Below are 12,277 nucleotides of genomic sequence, written 5' to 3' on the forward strand. Positions count from 1 at the left end.
AATACTATCATATTTCGATAAAAACATTTCTTATCTCGTAGACCGATCAAGTTTCGATGGTGTTTGCGATTATACACGTCTGTTTGATTGTCACAAGATATTATGTCTGCGATTGTGTGAAAACTATCCGACCGATTTCTATGAAAATCTTTATTAAAAATAGACTAGAAAATCTTGACAAAAAAAATGGAATATTAAATATATATTTATAAATAAATATTGAAAATCAGCAAGTATCGCAAATATTGAAGATACATTCGTTTAAGCAAAACGTTTTATAAATATTTATTTCAAAATGATAAATAAGGAGAGTAAGCCGCCTCTTAAGAAGATTGTCTAAATATAGATTGTATAGGTAAGATATATGTGTATGTTTTTCACATGTATTTCGTTCATAGACGTTAAAAAAAATTGTCCTGCGTTATAATAAATATTAGAAAATATAGTTCTACGATTCATTGGAAAAATCATTCCATAGAATATCGGCGGAAGCCCGTTTGTCTGTGTGTATTTCTGTCACAACAATTTTGTCTCCCCGATTGTGCAAAAAACTACCAGACTAATGATAATGAAGTATTATTTTCACGAGCCTATGAATAGGTACTATAAATGCGAAGGATAAATAATATGTGTTATGATGATAAAGCACAAAAGATGTGATTCAACGCTAATGAAAAGAAACTAATCGTTTCTGAGATTTTTTTTATCATACGAAATGAGTCAGAAAGCGATAAAGATTACTCTTATAATACTATTTAAAATATCAACTGCAAATCAAATAAAAGTTATGGTGTGTTATAATAACAGAAGATAAGAAAAACATTATATCAAGTTGCGTATTCTTTGTTGGTATTTTGTTATATATTTGATTATGACGTATAGCGTGTACATATGTAAATGTACTTCTCTTAATAACTGAGAAATGTAAATAATATATAATATTTATGTAATTACAAATACTGTAGCGTGTGATAAAAATTAAAAATATTTTTTTATTAAATTGGTAACTAATGTAATGTTATTAATTGGCGGATCTCGATATAGCACACAGATGCCATAAATTTTATGTTTTTGTAATATATCGCGTGTCGTTTATGAATCCTGTAGTTTTGTAGGTTACGAGAATGGTATGAAGTCTTCAGTGTAACTTAACTACTATTCTCAGCTTTCAGGTTATATATGATAGTAATAGTTCATGTATAGTCCAGTCAAATAAGGCGAAATAAAGGCTAAACCTCGGAATGAAAGATACCAAGCTGAAATTTTGCACAGACCTTCGTTTTGATGTTCTAAGGACAGGGTGAAAAGTCTCATAAAATATCGTGTCTGCTAATCAAGATATCAAAGGTCAAAGGTCACAAAATTTGTTTTTTTGCAAATATCTCGCGTTTTATGCGTTGCACGTCATTAGATGCATCACAAAACTTGTAAAGCATAAAATTATCTACAAGTTTAGTTACAATATTTGTTTTGTATCATTAACCGTTTTTGAGATATAGCGCGAAGAGTGGGAGGCGTACATCCGTTTATAGAATCCAGCGAGTATTTCTACCTGCTTAACTTGGTATAAGCTTTGAAAAAGTAAACAATCGTGAAAAAAGTGGTCTCGGCAAGTCGTTTGAACCATAATTTTATTACTTTCTTCATTGTATTATTAAGAATTAAAAATGAAATATTGCTCGACAAGAAATTTGTGCGAAAAAATTGAAAGAGTTGAGAGATGTACTTACGGAGTATGTACCAGATGATAAGAAGATCATTTCCAAATTAAGAGAAAAATATTTAACTGATATTATAGTTATAACGAAGATTGGATCATTCCCTTTTTTTTCTTTTCGCGATGCTCAAGCTTAAGTTTTATCCATAGCTTGGTATGAAAATAAAAAGGCACTTCGGAAGAAGAACACTTGCGCGTAGTGGAAGCTGCTGCGGCGATTATTAGAGAAGATATTCGATCTTCTGTTGTTGAGACCAAGTCTTATCCGCCCCCGAGTAAAATATTAATGAAGAAATTCCGAAAACTTTATTACATTTTCTGCAAGAAGTTATTATAAAGAACAGAAAAGGAAAGACGGGGCATTTTAAAACGAAATACACAGCTATAAGACTTCCATACGAAAACGGTCCTTTTCTTCGCAGTTATTAATAGGCCTATCTGTATTTCTTCATAGAAAAAATACAGATAGGCCAAACATCCAAAAAGACTTTTGGATGTTTTGTCAAGTTTAGGTTTTTTCGCTTCATATAGTGATACTGTAAAATGTTAAATTTCAGCTGTTTATCACCCACAGCCTAGTAATCAACCATCATAGTCAAGTGCCTTAGTACAGTATGCAGCGGAAAATGCAGAAAAATATTTATACTCTTGATGGCTATAATACTGTTCATATAATGGGAATGATAAAAGTAATAACTCCAAAATCTGAAGATATATCTGATGACCGCATAAAGAAATTTACAACAAAACCAAGTGCAAAGGAGTTAGCAGCACTATCACATATACCCCTTCTAGTGTATGAAAATCATGTCGTACCCGGATTGAGCAAGAGATTCAAGTTCAAAATTTTAATAATGTAGAAGAACTAACCGAACAAATATTTAATGTAGTTGATTTGTTGTGGAAGTACGGAAAGTGGAAAAATATCTCACCGTTGCCAGGGTGGAATGGATTTATTGAACAACTTACAAAAAACAATGAGAACTTTGTAACTTCTCGGATTCTGTTTCTTACTTTTATTCATCATCCTGTGAGTAATATGGACATAATTTACACTACATTACAGTGTGCTATAAACACTGCCAAGAAACATGAACAAAGAACATGCTTAATAACTTTTGATCAGCCGTTGTACATAAAAGCACGTGAAATCGTAGCAGCTTCAGATGCTAGCTCAGACTTGTCCAGAGTAGTTGTGAAACTAGGAGGCTTTGATATGCTTATGTCTTTTCTTGGATGCATAGGGTATATAATGAATGGAAGCGGAATCAAGGAAGCTCTCAGTACAATTTATGCATCGAATTCTGTCGACAAAATGTTGGATGGTCCCGCTTTTGCAAGAAGTATCAGAGGCCATACGTATTACTTTTTGCATTATCGATGATGATTTTTGAAGATATGGAGATTGAAAGTTATAATGCTTTAGATGGGTTCATTCAGCAGATAACAATTTGCGAAGTTCTCTACGAAACTGTGGAAGAATGTACAGGTAACTCTGGCTCCGTAGTTTACATAGCGTTATCCTATAAACGGATGCGCGCTTCCCACTCCCCGCGCTATATCTCGAAAACCATTAACCATACGAAGAAATAAATTAAAACAAACTTGTAGAAAATTTTATTTTCTATAAGTTTTGTTAAACATTTAATGACATGCGACGCAAAAGAGGCGAGATATTTGCAAAAAAACGATTTTTATGACCTTTGACCTTTAATATCTTGCTTAGCAGACACGATATCTTTTGAGACCTTTCACCATATATTTAGAACGCCAAAACAAAGGTCTGTGCAAAATTTCAGCTTGTTATCTTTCATTCCGAGGTTAAACCCTTATTTGACTGGACTAGTACCAAGACAAAGGTTTTACAAGAGGTATGTGATTCGTAGAACAATTGTAAATATTTAACAATATTTATGTATGTATTTGTCCAACTCAAATTTCATATTCAAATTTAATACAGAATACCATAATTGCAAAAGCTATTTTCAAGCTGGTCACATCGTGTCAGGTAGCTAGAAATTCCACTGCAAATAACAGCATTATACATCAAATATTGTCAATTTGATTGTAATGAAAACATCGATCGCTGAAATAGTAATAGGACAGACGGTATTTGAGGGTAACGTTGATTAACTTTGGCAATGCATCAAAGGGGTGCACTTTGAACCAATTTACTGGCGGATGGTACTTAAAATAAAAAAAATGATGGTTTGATTTAAATACAATTTATAAAGAACACAATATTTTTTTAGAATTTTATAAAATATTATGTATTTAATAAAATACATAATATTAATAATTTTTAAAACTAAATTACCATCAACATATATAATAGCTTAGAATACTTATTTACTATGTTTTTAGGTAGCATATACATTTGTTTCAGATACATGTCCACCTAGGAAATCAATAGTAATCATGCAAAAAGAATACCGTGGGATTCTCTACATTTGTTGTATGCCTAACCTCCGTTGTAACAAACCTACACCTTTTGACGTTGAGTTAGAGTATACTTGTCGTATTATATTTCTGATTATCTTATGATATTTGTTATTTAACCTTCATATTTGATATAACAAATTTATCCTATAATTAATAAAGTTTATTTGCTAAAAAAAATATTAGCCACAGGCTGTTCGAAATATCGTAGTCCATAAGATCTAAATTGGTTATCCAAAGGTCGCGGGTAAACATAAATAAATGTTAGCATTACTACATACAATAGGTTCTAGATTTTGAGACTTATAGACAGCAAATATAGTGAAATAAAATGTATTTTGTTAGATATAATGTGTTTAAGATATCCGACCGTTGCAAAAACAGAGAAAAAGAGCCGAAAACCGTTTATTTGAGCAAGTAGCAGGTACTCAAAAATTCCATTGTTGTCGGATTTATGCAGCACCAGACGGAATATTCAAGAGCTGAAATATCTTTATAAGACAAAAACAAAGATTTCAGTTTCACTCTATATCACCAATGTTTGGTTAAAGAGTTGTGAAAAATAAGTATTGTGGATCTACTCTCTTTTCCCTGATAATATACATTAGCATAAAAAAGTATCTATTCTCGAAATCATTATGAGTTCAAGAAATATTTTTATCTCCTTTATGGGTATATATATATATATTATTTTGAATGATTTTATACTTGATTTAATAGTTTTAATCGTGGTAAAAAATATATAAAAAATCGTATTCCTCAATTATGCCTGCACTACACTCTCTGGAAGTTGGTCAAGGTTGGCCAAGGACGGAGAATTTAGTGGGTTACTTCGGTCGAGCTCGGTCTAAAATCTCTCGGAAGTTGTCCGAGGTTACCGAGAACGGGAGGTAAAGTGGGGGTAATTCAGTCGACTTGGCCAGCTTCTAGCGCTTCCGAACATTGTCGGCAAACGGACCGAAGTCGGAGCTGCTCTTTCGAGCGCGAGCGGTGAGATACTTCCCCTTTCGCTCTCTCGCGTGTTAATTGACGAGAGTGAGAGAGATAATGATATGGTTTTTCGCAAACTGGGATAGAACGAGTAACTTGGTTCAATTTCAGTATGCGCGTAGGCGTTCTATGGGCAACACACATGACGAGCGCTGCATCGTGGTCACGTGGTCAAGTTATAATACCACATGCTTATCGGAGACTTCAACAGACTCTTACTGACATCTTTGAATATTTTAAGGCACCAAAAGGGATTCATTTTATTTTTGATAGTATATTCTTCTAATAGATAAAATTAAATATTTAAAAAATAATTAGTGGTACTTGATTTTGTTAAAAAAAAATCGTTAGGTATTTTCCTAGATCGGTTTATATAAATGTCACACCATAACGAATTCTTATTTAGAATCGATGGTGACAAATTTTAGGATAGTCAAAGATGTGGTGTTCGTATTCTGAAGTATCATTTTTATGCCTTATGGAATTTTGCAAAAGCCGACAAAGATTTTGCGTAAATTGAATATTTATGACCAAAAATTTTTCACTGATATTGTATTGGTGAGTACCCACACAAACTTTTATAATTATCAGTACTGTAATTTTAATAATATGACAATTTAAAAATTGCGATTATTTGGCACATTTTTCGATCGCGCGCAAATATGCCCGCTGTACATGACAGCAGCCGCCGTGCATACGTCATTCACGCCCGCCGTCCGGACGGCATATGAAATTTGTGGCAGTGTGGCCGCTACTCGGAAGTCGGCGACCTTGGCCGACTTCAGTTGAACTTCGGTTCGGACAACTTCCAAAGAGTGTAGTGCAAGCATTATATTATCAACAAGATCAGTTCAAGAAAATGGGTGCAATACATCGGGGTAAGATTAAAATTACCAACCCTTGGTAAAGATCGAGTAGTACTACTTTTGTGCTTTAGTGAATCTGCTGTGTGAGTATTGGTAAAGCATTTTATAAAAATATAAACGTGAATAACCCTTAGATGTGGCTTGAGAAATGGTGTATATGCCTGCGTATAGTCGTAGACCTGCCTAAAAACCGTTATTGATCAAAGAAATGCATCTAACACGCACAAAAAGGTCTAAACCACATAAAAATTATACGTGTTTAATTATGCTTACTATGTGGAGAAAGATACAGTGATAAATTTGTTCAGGCAACTGTAAAAAATAAATGGGCAAATGTTGCGGGGGTGTTTCTTATATTCCGAAATGGAAGGTATCCATTTAATCGACTGGGCAGTGAAGAAGGTGGATTATAAAACTGTCCTGTATTTTTTTCATCACTTTGATGAAAAAGCTCTTGGGTTCAAATGTTGACACCAATTTCATATTTTTTCTGCACCCTGTAATCAAGTGAAAATACTCAGTAAATTATTTTTATCAATTTGGTCAATGCAGTAGAGATGAGATTAAAAATATTTAACTTACTTACTTAGAGATGAGATTAAAAATATTTAACTTACTTAAATATTTAAATTACTGACTTTATTAAAAATTTAAAATGTAAAATACTTGGACTGGTCCTGAAAAAAATAATTAAGCTGGTGGAATATATTTGAAGTATAATTAAAAAAAATGATTATTACAAAAATTTATAAAAGTGATCGAAAATGTTTGCTACATTAAATAACACCACGAGCACGCAAACTAGTTTATTAATTCCATGCCTTTCCGTGTTTTAGCAGCAGTAAAGAGGGTGCAACAAAATGATACGTTATTCGTTATTCAATTACTACTTATTAGTGGTCATATGCGATTTTTAAATATTTTTTTACTTCATGATGCTTTACAATTTCATAATGATTTTAAAGTTATACCTACTTAATTTATAATTTAATATACAAATATAGTTAAAAATAATATATTTATTTAAAATAAAACATATCTTTAGTTGTATTTGAAATATGATGACTTTTAAGGTGAAGCGGTTGTTTCTGCGCACTACTGAATCAACACTGAAAAAATAAAGAACGCTGCCTCAGAAATATTATATTTTAAGATTAATAATTATTATACTTGCACCCAGCGGAGCTCACGCCAAATCGACACAGGCAGTTTCGAAGTCCAGAGACCGCTTCTACTTTGATAGTCAGATCTGCCTAGCCAAAAGGTCTCATTGAATCGACAGAAATTTAAGAAAAATTTACGATACAACGCCACTACACAAACAACACATACATATATTATAAATCATATTATTAATAACTACATTGTTGAGGAAGTTTTTGCGAACTTTTCCTCCACACGTTTAAAATATTAAATAATAATAGTATTATTTATAACTTAAAATACCATTTTGTAATTAAGGAAATAGTTTTAACTAGGTACATAAGATTGTAATATTTTATATCATTTCCGTGTACAAAATTCCATTTTAATAAAGAAATTGTACAGTTTTTTTTTTAATAATATAATCCATTTATTGCACTAATTTGTACGACGCGTGTTTTCAACTTTTGTAATTTAAACTTAAAAAATTGGTAGCGCAGAATAACCAACAGTAACAGTAAATTATACCATCTAGCTTAATAAGTTTAGTTTAACTAATTGTTTTAATGTTATTCGACACTAAACTTTGTTGGTGAATAAATGCATTTGAGCAACATTTAATATAATTTGACATCGTATGGTAGGGAAAATTCTGCATAATATAAGTTTACGTTTCAATAGTCTTTCAGGTATTAATGCACGGCGTGTTCAAAACAATTTTATATAAATTATATCCCATTCTACGACTGGCTTAAAATACAATTAAAGCATCTCAACGAGTTTTTACTTTGAGTTGAGCGTTTGAGCTTTGGTACATCCTAGACATAATTCTGCATTATATATTCAGTTTTTGATACACTCTCGTTTCCTTTCGTAGTCTAAACAATAAGAACGTTGATAATGGTTATTAGGGAAATGTTTTGAAAATTCTTCTCATCAAAGTGAAAACCAACAACTGTCTCAATGCATTGGTATATATACATATATGATATATATATATATATATCATATATGTACATATATAAGTTTTCTGGGTATAATAATAAATCATGGCAACTAAACCTGATGTAAGTAATACGAATAAAAAAGTTAGAAGCATTCATTCTGCAGATAGCATTGTATGATATTAATATTTGTTGGATAATGAAGCAAGTAGACACGAAACTCTTCAGTTGAAGCCATAAGTTTTCAAAAACGCAATAAAAATAGCGAACAAGTCTTTAATGAATCGCATTTTTTATAGAATCACGATGAAATTGTGTATTAAAACGTCTGAAGGAAATACAAAACGGCATTGCAAAGACTCGATCGCTTGTTTGATCAGACTTTAAGTATTTAAATAATACATACTTTGTACGTTTGTTATTTTCACTCCAATGGCGAGATCTCATTTACATTTATAACTCGATTATGTACGTGGTGATGCGGATCAGGTAATTTGATTTACGATCACCCTTCACCGGCTAGATAAGTAATTAGCATTAATGATTTTATGATTTACCAATATCATCTAGGAATAATTGCAAAGAAATTAAAAAATATTTTTTTAATAAATTAATCCTATCACTATATAGTTGTTATTTTTGTTTTATTTTTTATTTTTATTATTTATTATTTGTTATTTTAAAATTTAATAATTAATATTTTAGGTGTACTTATTATATTTTTCTAAACGTATAAGTATTAAATTTAATGTATTGCACTGTCCATCACATATCTAAAATTGCCTCCGGGGAAAGACTGCACTTCATTTACTCCGAGCTCCGTATTTGGTCGGTCGGACCCCCAGAAGCAGTTACGCCCCCAGAGAGCCTGCGCCATCAGATGCTACGTCCTACCAGAGAGCCTGTGTTTCTAGAGTTGTCAATCAAAAGACTGAGCTCACTGAGAAGATCGTCATAAAAACGGTTTACAAATAATAATATAGCTATGTAACTAGTGAGTAATTGAACACAATAATATTATGTAATATATTGTAAAAAATAAGCATTTAAAAATAGCTTGGGCATTCTTTCTAACATTTTTTGTGAAGGCGTAAAAGTTTTCTCATGTTTGTTTTTTTACTGAAATATAAAGAAAAAAAATGTCGCAATTTGCCATTAAAACTTTTTGTGGGACTTCAATTAATGAAAGTTGACAAATATATTTAAGATCTAGAGTATTCGATACTAATTGGAAGATAACACGTTTACAAGCGTTTTAAAATCTGAACTCTATCAACATATTATTTTTTTTATCGTGTATAAACAGGTGCAAAAAAATAACGGTATTTAACGTTTTTCTCAGTTAATAATCAACTTTATTAATCGAAATAGGCGTAATTAGACACGCCTCTTTGCAAGTTTATTTATTCAGTATTGTAAAATTTCGGAGTTCTGGAGTTAATAAAATATTGAAATGCACATTTGGCAGTAGCTTGATTGTTAAAGAGTTTACCCTGTTTTAATAAATGATTTTTAATTGATCAGAGCAACAATTTAAATCATGTATGAGAATTTTCTACCTTTTCGATTGCTCAGAGCAGCGACTAGCCGTCGCAGTTAAATTTATTGTATAGTTTTGGTTTTGTGAAATGCTTTTGGACCTAACTTTTCGTGAAAAAAACAATTTTTTTGGACGTTAAAAATCGATCGTTTCTTTTACGTAAAATAAGCGCAGAACAAACTTTGTTCACTTTTTATTAAGTTCGTGCGGTACCCTCTTTTATTTTCTTAGCTATATATAATTGTTCAAAATTAATTTTGCAAGTTATCGAATTGTGTGTGATTCTGTTTACGTACTACTTTGGTTTCTTGTAAGTGAATTGAAAAAAAAAACAGACGATGATTTAAAAATAAAGCTTTTTGCATGCTTTAAAATTTGTAACATGCTTTAGAATTTGCAATTAATTTGAGAATTACTAGGAGAACAATTTGTGAGTCGCATAAAGGAGGTAGCGTGATACTGGTAGATAGATACAATTCACATGTCCCTATCTAGCAGTGCTTATGCAAGCATGCACTCTTTAATTATGAGAACCTGTCCCTATCTCCAAAAACGCGCCCTCGTTTTGGCAATCAATTTACCGCCTTTATATATAAAATACTTATTTTCGTCCCTGTAACACGATCGAACTGTAAAATTCAACAGTAATTTAATAGTATTAACTAACAAAATTAACAAGAGTCATTAATTAATTACGACTTTACAAATAAAGTATTTACAACAATTAATTTTAATGAAAGATATTTATTTTTCCTTTGCAACATACGCTACAACAGGGTAAACACAATCAGTACCCACAGGTAAGTAGTGAAATCAGTCTATAAATCAGTGAGTGCTATTTTATTATTTTATAAACTATTATTACAGCATACAATTATGTATGTCACTATGCACGACCTGGCTTTTATTTTATTTATTCATCCGTGAGATTATGAAAATCAAGGAAAATCCAATCTATGTTGATCGACCGATTATATAATATAATTATTAATTTCGATCTCTCAAGCACTTAGAAAATGGTCTATATCGGATTCGAAAACAGGCAGCATCTTATAACAATAGTTTCTCTAAAAAAATGTGAGTGTTTTTGTGCCAAACAACCGAAAAATAAACTATACCGCCCTATTATTGCGATGCATTTACAGGGATTATTTAAAGTCTTGACGATCTTTGAATCCAGTTAGGACGCTGTTGAATTATAATAATGATGCCTAGCGGGAAAAATAAAATAATTAATATATATGGAGACGTCTCTATATCGACATTTGAGAGAGCTCACTCAAGTGGACTGCATTTGTAGCTGGAGTGGAGGATAATTGCTAAAACCAGGGTTGGAAAACCGTTGCAAACAAGTGTAGTAAAAAATATGTTCATTTTTACAAAAAAAATATTAGCTGGCGCAGCACAAAGTAGGTATTTTTTTATCAATAGCTTTTTTTAAAGTGTCTCTTAATTAACAACTAGTATACCAGTCGTACTATATAAATTTTAAGAATATCACCACATTGCTTATATGACAAAAAAGTATTTTGAATTGACGCCCACTTTACAATTCGAGATAAACGCAGTGTTTACTTCACTGTTATGGGTTGTGTGGCATATGTGGTTCTATTTTCGCTTAAGAAAATATTGGAGCAACTATAAAAATATGTTATATACGATAAAACTAGAATGCTTACCGATGATGCATATATTTTATAAAGCAAATTAAAAGCTTCCGTGAATTATACCCATAGAAAAAATACGTCTCATTATAGCACAAACTATTTTGTATCTATGATATAGGATGAAATATATTTTTTTTTGCATAAACATATCTTAATCCACGACAGCAGCAGTATAAGCGATTACCCTGCATCAACAACAACTACTGATTCTAAGACGATGGCGTGATTTGAAGATTAAATTATATTATTTATTTTTCTATTTTTTTCATTTTCCATAAATATAAAATATAAAGAATTATAAGCCGATGGCAATATTATTAGCATTATAGTAATCAAAAATAATGCTTCAAACCATATCAAAAGATACTTGATTGATTGACAGCATATTTTTCGTGTATCGAGATCGATAGCAACGAATCTGCTCTGTTTTACAATTTTTGACAAAAAATCTCGATATAAGTAAACAGGTAGATGGCATCAACACTGATTTTGAACAGGCTTTTGATAAAGTTTACCAAGTCTTGATTTTTAAAAAATAAGTTTTCTCATAAAATGATTCATTTTTTTAATCATACTTTTCAAATCGTTATCAATCTGGATTTACACAAGTTGTCTGACTACAATTCCTCAAAGTTCTAATCTTAGACCCAAACATGTTTATTCTGTTTTTTAATGCTATTAATAAAGTTATTCATAATTATCTAAAAGTATTCCTTAAAATATACATATACTATTGAGGATTGTAAAAAACTTTAATTTAATGTTAAAAATCTTTCGCTAAGAGATTACCATTTAGCATAAAAATGTCATTTCATGACCTATTTTAAAACAAGAGCACAGCTTAAATGTGCTAATCGATTTGAGTGTCATATTTTAAGCAGGCTACAGATAGAAAACACATGCAATCAAGTTTTAAAGATGTTGGGATTTGTCTTGCGATACGTGCATAAATTGAGAAGCTCGAGAGCACG

General features: G+C 31.3%; 1 protein-coding gene across 1 annotated transcript in view; it reads right to left on the reverse strand.

Annotated features, from left to right (window-relative positions):
• LOC148236192 (uncharacterized) overlaps window positions 1-12,277 on the reverse strand; it is a 74,385-nt gene that overhangs the window by 61,416 nt on the left and 692 nt on the right. The gene's annotated exons all lie outside the window — the stretch shown is intronic.

This window comes from Plectrocnemia conspersa, unplaced genomic scaffold (assembly GCF_051122295.1).
Source record: "Plectrocnemia conspersa isolate PC_06_02 unplaced genomic scaffold, ASM5112229v1 ptg000004l, whole genome shotgun sequence".
Taxonomy (NCBI): domain Eukaryota; kingdom Metazoa; phylum Arthropoda; class Insecta; order Trichoptera; family Polycentropodidae; genus Plectrocnemia; species Plectrocnemia conspersa.